The 13,997-nt window shown below is 36.4% G+C and overlaps 1 protein-coding gene and 1 long non-coding RNA gene across 2 annotated transcripts in view; both read left to right on the top strand.

Moving 5' to 3' along the window:
* pign (phosphatidylinositol glycan anchor biosynthesis, class N) overlaps positions 1 to 13,997 on the top strand; it is a 277,518-nt gene that overhangs the window by 115,860 nt on the left and 147,661 nt on the right. The gene's annotated exons all lie outside the window — the stretch shown is intronic.
* Positions 8,697 to 13,997, top strand: part of LOC135740550 (uncharacterized) — a 68,681-nt gene continuing 63,380 nt past the window's right edge. The window contains exon 1 of the long non-coding RNA XR_010529202.2: positions 8,697 to 8,738. This is a non-coding gene — a long non-coding RNA (uncharacterized lncRNA). The remainder of the gene's footprint in view (positions 8,739 to 13,997) is intronic.

Here is a 13,997-nt window from a genome sequence, read left to right as displayed (position 1 = left end):
CGTTTGCACATTAGAAGTTTTTGTTTACAACATATATGTGTGTGTACTGTGTATATTAATTATGTATATATAAATACACACACACATGTATGTATAATTTTAAGAAAAGATATATTTATAAATTAAATATTTATAGACGGTTTCAGCAGTAACAACATAAACAAGTGGCTGTCGTGGTCCGCACATAACTTCCGGTAAACTCTGCTAAGAATAAATAACAGCAAAGTTCTTTAAACGTAGTTTAACAGTATTAAACTACGTTTAGTAGTATATAACAAGCAAAAAAACAACACATAGATTACCTTATAAACCAAAACATTTGTTATTTTCGACGAGGTATTTGTTCAAGAGAGCAGTTTAGCAACTAGTCAGACCATTAAAAAAACGAAACCGGAAGTAAAGTTAAATCGGATCCAGACGTATATCGCTTCACCGCATGTGCGTCTGATGAAACTGTCTATATATAAATTATATATAAATTTAAAAATGTATACACACTTGTAAATACTTCTTAAATACCTACATGCATGCCTTTACTTATTTATACAAAATTATTATACACAGTACACACACATTTTATGTAAACAAAAACTTTTATTCTGCAAACAATTAGTGGCTTTAATCGTTTGCAAACTTTTAGTGCTATTTAGCAATTTTTTTTAGAGTGTAGAAAATTCTGCTTTGTGAAGTATCGATGGCCCTGAACATATATTTAGATATCTTAAACAGCTGTCCATCTTTGCACAATTCCCATGTCTATGCCAGTATTAATGTATTATTCAGCAGAACACTAACTACAGATAAAATTAATCAAATCCATTTCAGTCATCTCCTGTATCATGGGATTTAGATTAAAATGCTGTTTTTCTTCTTTCCTCTCTGGCAAGATACAAATTCAGAGCATATTTTTACTACTTTTTACACTATGCTTTTCTTTTTCATTTTTATGCCTTTTTCTTATAAATAATTTGATGGGAATATAAGCATATATGTTATTATGGCTTTTTGAATGTCACCCTTAACAATTTAGTTCTAATCTTGAACTGAGGCTGGCCAGCAGTATAGCGCTGACTCATATCAATGATTTATATTTTCCAATGTGATTGGATGCAACAATATATTGTGGTGTGTTATATATATTTAAGTTATAATTTTAGTTTCCGCTCCAGCATAGAATAATGTTGATTAGTAGTTTCGTCCTGCCTTTGAACCCATGTGAAGTGGGAACATTGACTTACTGGGCCGAATCACACAGGGTAAAGCTTGCGCATACTGTATACAGCCTGTAAGATACTGTATGTTGTAATATGGCACAAATACTGTATATTCTGCATTAGCATAGATACTGTAAATACTCTAAACCAGTACGGATACTGTACATTGTAAACCAGTACAGATTCGCACTAGTGTGGATACTGTATATTAAAAACCAGTAAGGATACTGTATATTAAAAACCAGTAAGGATACTGTATATTGTAAACAGTGCGAATACTGTATTTTGTAAACCAGTAAGGATACTGTATTTTGTAAACCAGTGCGGATAATGTATATTATAAACCAGTGCGTATACTGTATATTGTAAACCAGTAAGGATACTGTATATTATAAACCAGGAAGGATACTGTATTTTGTAAACCAGTACTGATAATGTATATTATAAACCAGTGCGGATACTGTATATTGTAAACCAGGAAGGATACTGTATATTGAAAACCAGTGTAGATACTGTATATTGAAAATCAGTGCTGATACTGTATATTGAAAACCAGTGTGGATACTGTATATTGAAAACCAGTGTGGATACTGTATATTGAAAACCAGTGCCGAAATTTTATATTGGAAACCATTGCGGATACTGTATATTGAAAACCAGTGCGATATTGTATATTGAAAACCAGTGCGGATACTGTATATTGTAAACCATTGCGGATACTGTATATTGAAAACCAGTGCGGATACTGTATATTGAAAACCAGTGCGGATACTGTATATTGAAAACCAGTGCGATACTGTATATTGAAACCAGTGCGGATACTGTATATTGTAAACCATTGTGGATGATGTATATTATAAACCAGTAAAGATACTGTATATTGTAAACCAGTAAGTATACTGTATGTAGTAAATCAGTGCGGATTCTGTATATTGAAAACCAGTGCGGATACTGTATATTGAAAACCAGTAAGGATACTGTATATTGTAAACCAGTAAGGATACTGTATTTTGTAAACCAGTAAGGATACTGTATATTGTAAACCATTGTGGATAATGTATATTGTAGACCAGTAAAGAAACTGTATATTGTAAATCAGTGCGGATTTTGTATATTGGAAACCAGTGCGCATACTGTATATTGTAATCCAGTGCGGATACTGTATATTGTAAACCAGTAAGGATACTGTATATTGAAAACCAGTAAGGATACTGTATTTTGTAAACCAGTGCGGATACTGTACTGTATATTGTAAACAATACAGATAATGCACTGTATATTGTAAACCTGTACAAATACTGTATATTATAAACTAATGTGTATTCTGTATATTGTAAAACATTACAGAATCTATATATTGTTAACCAGTACAGATCTAGTCAATTATAAACCTGCAAGGATGCCGTATATTGTACATCTGCACGGATGATGTATATTGTAAACTAGCACAAATGAACTTTACTGTAAGCTAAGCTTATACACTCATGGTGTACACTGTAGCATTCAAGCTTACAGCGTGTCGGACACAATTATAATGATTTATTAAAGATAAATTACTTTCTGGCCATCTGGGATTTTGGTATGGAGAAAAAGGTTAGGATTTGGATTTTTTTTTGTAGTTTTACAGCACTCTATGAGTGTATTGATATTGTTTGCTTTAGGCATCTGATAGAGCATTTGGACCCAGTAGCGCTGGCATGTGATGTCAGATTTAACAAGCAGATTGTAAACCAGTACAGATATTGTATATTATAAACTTTGCATATGAATGGACCTACGCAAACCATGGTAATATAAAAAAAATCTATGTGTGAGGGCATATTTGTGTACTTCTTTACTTCTGGATTATTTTGCTACCCTGTTGGGACACCACTTGATGTCTTCTGTATTATCTGGGTCCTGAAGCCAAACCAGATGAGAACCACTGTTTCAAACAACACACGTTTCATTCTTGTGTTGATGAGAACACCCCAGAACAAGACTTGTTCCACCTTACAAATGATAAGGTGAAGCTTTCATCAAAATGTAGAGGCTAGAATGCTTGAAATTTCTTCTGGTCTGGCTGTCCTGCTGATGTTGATCTGATCTGGGCCAGTCGGTACTTGAGCAAAGAGGCTTTGGACTTCACATGAACAGCAGGTGTGCTGCCCTCCGAGTCAATTTCCCACCTATGGCTGCATCCCACAGCGACTTCTCCGCATTGCAATATCTAGCACTGATATTCCTACCTCCTCCGAGGTCACGCTATATATTATTGTAGTGCTGTTTGGGAGATTGGACTTTCTTTTTTTTTACATCTAAACCATATTTTGTCCCTCTGATTGTGCAGTCTGATGATTTTCTTGCTTGAGTTTGACACACACTCACGTCCCTGCTTCAGAAAGGAGATTTATATGTATAGTTCACCCTGAAATTGGAAGTGCATAATTCAGCCTTTTGTTGTTCGAAAAAAACATGCTTGTTTTTGCTGTAAGCAAATAGAGAAAATTTGAAAAATGTTATAACTGGTTCCTTTCTCTGTCCAGTTACAATCATCGGGGACTTCAAAATTAATAGGTGCTTTTGCTTTAAAGAAAGATACAAAGGCTGTATAAAGTTTCATAAAAGATGTAACTCGCACACTATTTTCAAAATCATCCAAGTTATGCAATTGCTTTAAGTGGGAAATAGACAGACAATTTCTGTTATCATTTTATTTTTGAGTGAACTGTTTCTTTAACATTTATTACTTATGTAAGCCATACAGAAATAATACCCATTGACATACTTTCTGACTATGCTGTGTGATGTTTACTGTGAATCAAAAGGATTGATTCTCAGATGTTTTCTTTTAGAGACAAATAAAAAAAGAGGTTTGCATGCATGGCAGGGTGAGTCAGTATCCAACGCTTATCTACAGTCCTCAGTAGCCCCGAGATCTCCATGGTACCACTTCATCTTACACTCTTAATGACTTAACTCATCTAATTATTTGTTCAGTGAGAAGTCAATTAGGAGGTTCCCCGGGTCTCAATGAACTGCTGATGTGAGAGATCAGTGAATGTAAAGACCAGTCAAGCCCGGTATGGTGTTAGGAAAACGGTAAATGTCTCTAAATGACCCCGATAATAAGCCCTGTCCAGATTCAGCATGATCAGAAAGAAAGTGCCCTTAGGATGAACCCCAGAGATATCTGTGGATGGAGACTGGTACCACTAATTTACAAGGCACTGTTGATGAGTCACTTTTGTTTTCTTAATTCACAAAGACTGCATTTCATCATGCGATTTGTTGACATTCAGATATGACACAAGGGTGCTTTGTTTGTGCTGGAATATACTGATTCATAATTTTAATGGGAAAAACGTGAAAATGCTCCAGTGATGTCATTTACAATAACTCAGATGTTTGCTGATTTATTTGATTATTTCTCGGATTCCCTTTGTTGTTTTGTTTTTGTAACTGTGCACTGGAATTAGTTCAAATGAGGGCACAACATATTGCGATAGCCAAACACGCGCTCCGCTTAGTTCATTTTCGTGAGCCAAACAGAGCATCGGTTTGATTCCAGCCTCACATTTGGTATTAATTTCTCATCAGCTTAAAAATAATCTCTATTAGTTTGGATTTAGAGACCCATTAAAGCTTGTACCATATGCAGATTTAACATTAGCGCGTAATCCCGCCCTCGCCTGCTACCGAACGCACATGCGTGTTGTCAAAACATACAGTAATCTCACATGTGCGATACTATCATTGGCTTTGGGTCTTTTTCAACAAATAAACAAGGCAAGTCATGACAAAAACAAAAGCGTCTTTGCTTTGATTCACTGTATTAACATGAGGCTGGAATGCAAAACAAAGTTAATGATTTACATTTGCAAATGACATAAGAGTTTTCTCATTTTCATCAAAGTGAACGCTTTCGTTTGCGTTTAATTAAAAGTGAAAGCCTGCGCTGGATGCAGGCCTACGAAGGTCATGCTATGAATGTACGACTCATCTGTAATGATTGGCCACCAGCCTTCAGTTGTTCGTTATGAAATAAAGAAAAGAAGGATCTGTGTATGTGCAGAACAGCCACACACAAACGGCGTTATGTGCATAGCCACATGGCTCAACTTTCAAAGGGACTAATTAATAAAACAGCAATGGCCGCTTCATGTTGCTTGTCAGTGTGGACAAAAGCAGGCCTGTTAAGCTCCGTACGCCCAATTCCCCTGCCGGCTAACTGAAGCCGGCCAAATGACACAAGGCCTTGTTTTGCCGTGGGCAAAGCAATCTCTAATCAGCTGTTAATGAGTTTAATGAAACATTAAAATATCTCAACGTATAAAACGGGCCTGTGTTTGACACATGTCTGGCACAACAGCCAGCTTGATTTAAAATCTGGTCTCGTCTCGAATCTAAAAAAATTAGTTATAATGTCGAAATGTATGCAAGTTAATTATATAAAAAAGGAGTCTGGATCTGTACTTTGAATTGTGTTGGAAGTTCTGTAGCGGTGTAAGCTGAATACAATTAGGATTGATCCTCAAATTCACAAAGAAATTAAATAGCGTGAAAATCTGACTTTTCCATGTTTTAGTGCTATAATTGGGTCCCCAGTGCTTCTATCAACCTAGAAAATGTAAAAAAGATCAACCCAGTAACTTTGTTTGGGTAAGCCATTTACTGCAAGCATGTCAAAAATTACGTCGTTCAGTCGTTTTGTGAGGCCAATAACAACAATACCGCCCTCTTTATCTGCAATATCCAACCACGGCACTTCCATTTAGTGCAGAGAGACAGAGAGAGAAAAAATAATTGACAGCACAATTGAGTTTCTATTACTACAAACCACCATCATTGTGATCAATATTTTTTATCCGCTCATTTGCATTTTAAAGGACACACCCCAAAACAGCACAGTTTTGCTCAGGCCTACAAAGTGCCAGTTTTAACATGCTATAATAAATTTTCTGTGGAGTATTTTGAGCTAAAACGTTACATACGCACTCTGAGGACACCAAATATTTATTTTACATCTTTAAAAAAATCTCATAATATGACCCCTTTAACAGTATTTTTTGTGAGCCTCATTATTTTTTTAAAAATTCATGTGTCCTAAAAATCTTAAATCAACAATTATAATCTCCACCCCTCCTTGAAACGATCTCTCTTTACTTCCGGTCACGAGGAATGGCGTAATGGCATGGCCTAGGAAAAGATCACAGCGATTAGCAAATAGCAACAAGACCCAACGATCCAGTCATTTCTCAATGGATCAGTGTTAATTTTGGCAGCAAATTCTGATGTAGTCTTAGTCTTAGTCTTTTGAATAACACACCATTTAGTTTTAGTCTTATTTTAGTCATCTGAAATATTTTAGTCTTAGTCTAGTTTTAGTCGACGAAATATCATAAGAGTTTTAGTCTTAGTCTAGTCTTAAGTTTTTTAGTCTGTTATGGAATGGTATTAAGTTTGGAATATGCAATACAGAGACAGATTTAATGGTTGTTAAAGAAAACACGTATTTTATTTTATTCTTAATGTAAAAAAAACTGACCGTGGCTTTTTCACAAAAGATAATATCACATAAAATAAGCATAAGGCCCGCTCTACCTAAAAAATATACATGGTCCCTGAAAAAGATATGCCTTCTTCCTAAATGACATGCACACACAGATACACACGCGCGCAGACACAGAGACAGAGACACACACGCACTTACACACGCACTTTGTCCAGTCATGTAAAACCACAACATATACTATAATAGTAACGTTACACATTTCATTCAATTTGAGGACACTGAATATTTATACTCAGTATTAATTCAGACAATCCAATACAATCAATACAGTTCAGATGTGTATTCCATTTGTTTCTATGTTATTCCAAGATTAGCGAAAACACGGTGGTTTATCTTATAAAATAACCTTAGCGTGCATGTTTACCTTCGCATGTATTTCTGGATGAGTCGTCTTTACAGGCTGTCGTCTTGTCATATTTGAAGTGTGACCAGATTAGACGCTAGCTCTGACATTGTTGTTGTTAATGAGACATGTCTTCAGTCCGGGTGCACCGCAACACGTTAGCGTGTTGCTAACGAGCGAAGTCAACTGAAATCAGCCAAAGCTGGGTAACGAAGACTGTACAACTAAATATAATGTAAACAACCTGTTGTGAAAACGAACTTTGCCACGGGTTTTTAAAATGCCTCTACTGTCTTCTGCCTGCGTAGATCAACCTACCCTCAAAGATTCGCTCTGATTGGATCCCACAAAACTTTCCCCACAAAATGAGTAGCTCTGATTGGATCTCTTCTCCATTCGTCCCTCCCTAACATTTTCGTCTTATTTTTATTCGTTGACTAAAGTGTCAGTTATATTTCGTTACAGTCTTCGTCATCATATCTGACTTTTATTTAGTTTTTATTTAGTCTTCGTCCGTGAAAAAAGGTTCGTTGACGAATATTTTTCGTCATCGTCTTCGTCAACGAAATTAACACTGCAATGGATGAATGCAAGTCCTGCCCTACCTTTTATCTCATTTAAGAAACCGTTTCCCTCAGATAAATGTCACCACGGGGAAAATAAGACAATCGCTGCTTCCGTTTCGTTGTAACTTTTTAAAGGAACAATTCACCTAAATAAAAGACAATAGTAGCGAATGTATATTATTGTCTTTTTTTTTTTTTTTCTTCAGTGAAACTCATCTGATAATTAGTGGTGCACAGATAAATGTCAATATACACTAATAATACATGTCCGATAACTATTCTGAATCAGACAGCGATATTATTCACAGCTATTTTATGTACTACTGCTTTTGATCAGTAAGTCTTTATCAATGTGAAATCACTGTTAGTGTCGTTTATAACATGCATTTGAAAAAGCAACACTGGTCAAACATAATCATTATACATTTTTTATCATCATGAAAATACCTGAAACGGTTTGAAGAACAGCAATATAAATATATCCTTAAAGCAACACTATGTAGTTTTTTTACCTTTAAGTAATGTCTCTAAAATTATTTCAGTGATAGAACAACTTTTAACTGGACAAATTGTACTGTTGCTGCAACCTGAGCAGCCTCCTAGCTGCTACAAGCACACTCTGAAAGTGGCGGTGGAGGGTAGGAAACACAGCCCCGCCCCTCCCCCTACCTGCAGAAGAGTGTCTGATACCAGCCACTTTTGCGCTTTTCAACCACATGGGGAGCTGTAAGTCATTTTTACATGGAAACTACAAAGTGTTGCTTTAAGCCATTTCATGGAGCTGCTTGTCATAACTGCATGTGTATGGCTTATTCGTCTACAGCGCATATTGAGTTTCTGCACGAGAGCGCCCTCTGGCTTTTGGATGTAGCGGCATTTCACCGTAATTCATTGAGAAGCATAGCAAGCATCATCGGCCGATATATCGATCCACCCCTACTGATAATCATACTTCACAGCTCAAAAATAATTCGCTGTTGCATTTTTCAGACTTGCTGTGTCTTGATTGGTCACCAGTTGATGAATCGATGGCCTTGGTGATGATGATGCAACATGAAAAGGTGACTTTTTCTATTGAACACACATTCGATTTAAATTTATTTAAGCAAGATGATCAGACAGTATTTATGTATTTCATTACTGTATAGCTTTGAAAACTTTATTGATAATTTATCGTACTTGTTTGTGTGTTTTTTTGGTGCTTGACAAAGTAAATCATCTTTCATTATATGAAGAAGATCAGTTTTGACATTATGCTTAGGATAATAATACAGGGATGAGCGAATGGAGACAAAAAATTCATTTTTTCCTGTACTTCAACTGGTAGAGCATTGCGTTAGTAACGCAAAACGACAAGGGTTTGATTCCCAGGAACAACACATGATGATAAAAGTTATACAGTAGCACTTAAGTCACTTTGGAAGCGTTTGCCCAATGCATGAATGTAAAAATGTCTTGTTTCCATTATCGTTTTCTTTCTACATAACGCTTGCCTTTCAAAGGTAAGATTGTAAAAGCAATTGCTATTTTGTAAATTATTTTTTTCCTACATTAGTTGCAAACTGGAATGCTTATACCACTCTGTACACTGCCAATTTGGCCCTGATCCGGGACTGACCTCTCAGTTGCACAAAGTGCTTGTGCTGGAGGGGACAGGGTTTCACCCAAAACTCAAAACACACACGCAAAAATCTAATAAAGAGTATTATGGAAATTGAATGTGTGCACGTGAAAAGAGAGCCGATTTATTCCTCTCTCCGTCCGGTAATATGTTTATACGTGATGCCTTTATAATGACTCACTTTGAACAGATGCTCGATGGCAACAGGGATAAAAATACAACTCTGTGTTTGTGGGTCAGGCACACATTGATCGCAACAGTAGCGTCGCATGGTCGTTGACAAGGATCTTGTTGGGGAAATGGAACAGCGGAGGGCTCTGTTCTGTAGTGGCAAACCGCTCTGTAGATATGTCAATATTTTAATCCCCCACGTTAATCATTTTCATCAGTCCCGTTGCATATCTTAATGTGCGCTGGTCACCGAGTTTTAAGTTCTTGCTCCTCAAATTTGATTTATGAGCTTCATTTTGTCAGTTTATAATGCATGAAAATCCGAGAAGAACTAAGCACAGGGGACAGCGGCGCCCGAAACCGCCAAGCACAACAAAGCCGCCCGTTTCTCTTGGTGGGCAGAAGGGCAGCGCTGGATTGAGTGATAATACTGCTTTAATTTGGACTGATGATTCACTTTAGAGTTGATATGCAATGACTGAATGTAGCCTTTGACAGATGTTTAGATGGATCAGGGATGCCGTGACTTTAATTGTGTTGATTATTGAAGATCTTTCATAGTTGCATTGACTTGCTGTCCCACTGCTGTTGCTCACCTGATAGTTTCATTGTTTAAATGTAGATGTGTATGGATATTGAACACTGCCACTGGTATGCGAAATGAGAATCAAATGTCCAGCTGGACATGAGAGCAATGGGAGCAATTTGCAAACACTGCAAGGGATGATGGGGGTTCTCATTTACATTTGCATGTCAGCACCAATCAGATTTCAAACACTGTGAAAGGAAGTGGCTGTTTTTTGGATATCACTGAATGAAACCACAAGCAAACCAATCATTGACTTTGTAAAAGTCTAGTCTTTTGATCAGAGGATTTATGCTTTAAAAAATATTTTTAGGAAATAGATTTGGAAGCTATTTTGCTTGTTTTGTTTACCAATAAAAATATATGCATTCTTAGAACAAGATTAATTTTCAAATTGGGCTCGTTTTAAAGCAAATATACTGAAGATGTGTTTTATCCACATCTTTATCTTTTTCTTACACAAAACTATTTTGTTGCTTATATCAGGAGTAAAACTATTTGCCAGTAGGAAAGTAAACTAAATGCATGATGTTGTTAAAAATCTCAAATTTATAAAAGTGTGGAAGATATTATCTTTTAAGATGCTTAGATTTTTTTTACTATAAAAACAAAATAACCAAACTTGTAGAGCCTGGGGCTAAAACCACCAAGATCATGGGTTCAAATCCCAGGGAACACACAAACTGATAAACTGTTGACTGTGAGTTGCATAAACATGAATGCAAAAATGCTGATTTCGAAAATGATATTTTTTTGCTGTGTGCAGCCATATCCAGTTATCAGGTTTTTACATTTGTCTGTATTTACAACCACCGGCTTTTTTTTCAACGTGTGTGTAAAATGCAATTTGTGCAGGGGCAGCTGCCAGTGGTGCACCAGTGTTGATGTATTACAGATTCATGCGGTGTGAATCTCCACTCATTCCTGTCTGGGCTTCATTTGCTTTGGGGGGCAATGGGGGGGAGTGGGACAAGCTGAGCACAAACCGTGTGTTGTAGCATAGAAAAGCTTATATGCAAGGATATCTAAAAGTAAAGCTAAAAACTGAGACTAATAACAAAATTGCATTTCTTATAACGCTGAAATGAACACATATCGACTCAGGTGGATGTTTTTAATGCATTCTCTACATTACTCGTATACTCTTTTTGCACACAAGCTGAGGTATTCAAGCTTCCAACCTTTACACTACAACATCAAAAAGTCAAGGTCATTTTTGTCTGCGTATATTATAGTATTCACCCTGACCTGCAAATAAAGTTTCTGTCTTGCCAGTGCTGAATTTTGATTCGATCAGCTGCCTCTCAAAGGTCAATCCCAGTATTATTTCATATTTTGGTTCTTGCTGGATTCCTTGTGCTAGTTCTGAAATGTTAGATTAAGACGTATTGATTTATGTTTACTGTTGGCATTATTAGTGAGTGAATGCAGATATATTATGCTTTTGATCATTTTTTGTAATAGTATTGTAGCATTGTGATTTTTTTGTCTGCATTGGTTCATCTGTATTCACCGGTTCATCAGTCAGCATTTAATTCAAAGTTTTTATTTAGAGATTTATTTCTCAGGTGAAGATTGATTGTATGTTTGCTTTGCATTATAGTGACTTACCATGGATGTACAGGTCGGTTCAATAAAACTGATGTGAGACAGACCAGTTTTTTTTTTTTTAGCAAAATCCTGTATCAAACAGTTTGTCAACAATATTGAGGAATCATTTTATGTGCAGCTCTGCAGTGCTTAATTAGTCATCATAACTTTATTAATTAATTTCAAACCAAAAAGCAAAATAGCTTACATATGCCCAAGAAGTTATAGGGACGGTCTTATAGTCCAAGATTAATTGGCATGTTTGAGCTGGTAGAACCAAAAATATATCTTTTCATTAACTTTTTGTCTTATCAAACAACCTTTTTGGATTGAATTTTTTGAAGGCAAGAACCTTTTGAAGCTGCCCAGGACCTTTTTGAAATTCGGAGAATCCCAGTGAGGAATAAGTTTTGCCTGCGGAGAGTTTTTGGAGGATTCATTCTACATGAAACCCTTTGGTATCTGGAAATCTTTTTACTAGTGATGCATTTATAACTCAAGTGCTGTATATTTCTGTTGGGGATGCACTGAATGTGCAGCAACCGAAATTATTCGGCCGAAAATAGCAAAAAAATCAACAAGTGAAAAGGCTGAATAAATTTTACTGAACAATGAGGACTTTGATGCAATCAAATTGCAAGAAGCACAAAGTGAGAGACGCGCAAATGCAGCAAACATGGTAAAAGCATTTTAAAGTGTCTGAAAAAGACGCAAAAACACACAGCACTACAAGATTTATTTATCAATTAAAATCAAGACATCCTGAACACCATGCAGCGCATGAGAAAGACAGGGCGGTGGCGATCCTGGGTATTTGCCTGCTGAATGCACAAGCACGAAGAATGAGAGACTATAGCTCTTCATCTCATGTCATAGAACGACGAAGAGCGTCACAGTATGTAATAAAAACTTCCTAAAACCATTAAAGTCCTCCAATGACAAACACGCTTATATTAAATGAGATATAAAAAGTTTATTTACAAAAAGCTTTTTGTTAGACAAGCGCTTGGTTTAGTACTTTTCACTTTGTCATGCTCCTGTCAAACTTGCCGCCGTCTCTCTCTCTCTCTCCCTTTGCTTGTGCTTAACCGTGCATTCAGGCGCGTGTCCGCTGCTCAACATACAGTGCGATATAAGCGTTGTTGCAAGTTTCTTAAGGCAGATTAATGAATTATTTACATTTTGCGTGGGAATAGAAGATTGGATTAATAAAATTTTAGTCAAGACTCATTTATGAAGTCGAATGTAAATAGAACAGTTTTAACAGATATCTATGTAATGAGAAAAGTGATCAGGTGTAAAAGGCCCTATAAAATTGTTAAATAATGTGAAATAAATATAGTAAAAAGGACATTCTAAAAAATTCTAAAAATGAAAAAAAAAAAAACGGATGCAATGGTGAGAAAATTGGCAAAATAATTAGGAAAATAAAAATAATTTTTTTAGGTCGTTCTGTATTTGGCCTCCAGCTAAGTTTTTTATTTTATTCGGCTTCAGCCAAGAATTTTATTTTCGGTGCATATCACTTTCTTATCCTTTCCTTAAACAAGTCTTCCTTAAACACATGCTGTAGTTTGAGAATGGAAGCACATTTTTCTTTAAAAAACTGCTTGTGCTTACAAAGCAGTTCTGTGCCGGCTCATTTCCATACGGGTTTACCACATATCAGAATTATGGAAAATGCAAGAACTATTAATCCTATTTGCTTCTTTATTTATTCAGTTTAGTCTGTAGGTGATATTTTATTTCACATTAGGATGGTATTAAACTATGAAATACTCCCTAGGAATATGCTGCGGCCTATCTCTGCATTCACACAAACTGCCAAGGATTAGCCTTATGCTCCTCTCCTAAAAAACATAAAAACAATAGTGCAGCTGTTCATCTTTAACCCAACCAAACAGATTCCTCTGTTGCATTAAACTTTTGCCCATTTCCAAAAGTCCACCATATTTACCATGCAACAGACTTGCAATCTGTGCAAAATGCGTTTAAAGGCTAAGCCAATTAATTCACAGTCAAGAATTAATTCACAGAGCTGTCTTAGAGCTTTTGAGAGGTGTGGGGTGTATGTTGAGCCTGTGTGCCCCTTCTGAATCGCCAAGATGTTGAGTGAATCAGGAATCTAAAGCGTAACACAGCACAGAAAGGATTAGCCGGGTTCCTCGCAGCCCTGCATCCAGAAATCAACCCCATTGTCTCCATGGCATTTGAATAACAATGCACGATGTAAGCTGACATTTTTTGATTGTACACCAGCAGGCAGAGCATGAAAATGCAGTTGTTTGGAACATGGCTGGAGTCTATGAAAAAAGATACCGGTGTGAGGAGATAAGAGCTTGCTGAGCGGGG

This window comes from Paramisgurnus dabryanus, chromosome 22 (genome assembly GCF_030506205.2).
Source record: "Paramisgurnus dabryanus chromosome 22, PD_genome_1.1, whole genome shotgun sequence".
In the NCBI taxonomy this organism is placed as follows: Eukaryota; Metazoa; Chordata; class Actinopteri; order Cypriniformes; family Cobitidae; genus Paramisgurnus; species Paramisgurnus dabryanus.
This window is presented reverse-complemented; position numbering and strand designations above follow the sequence as displayed.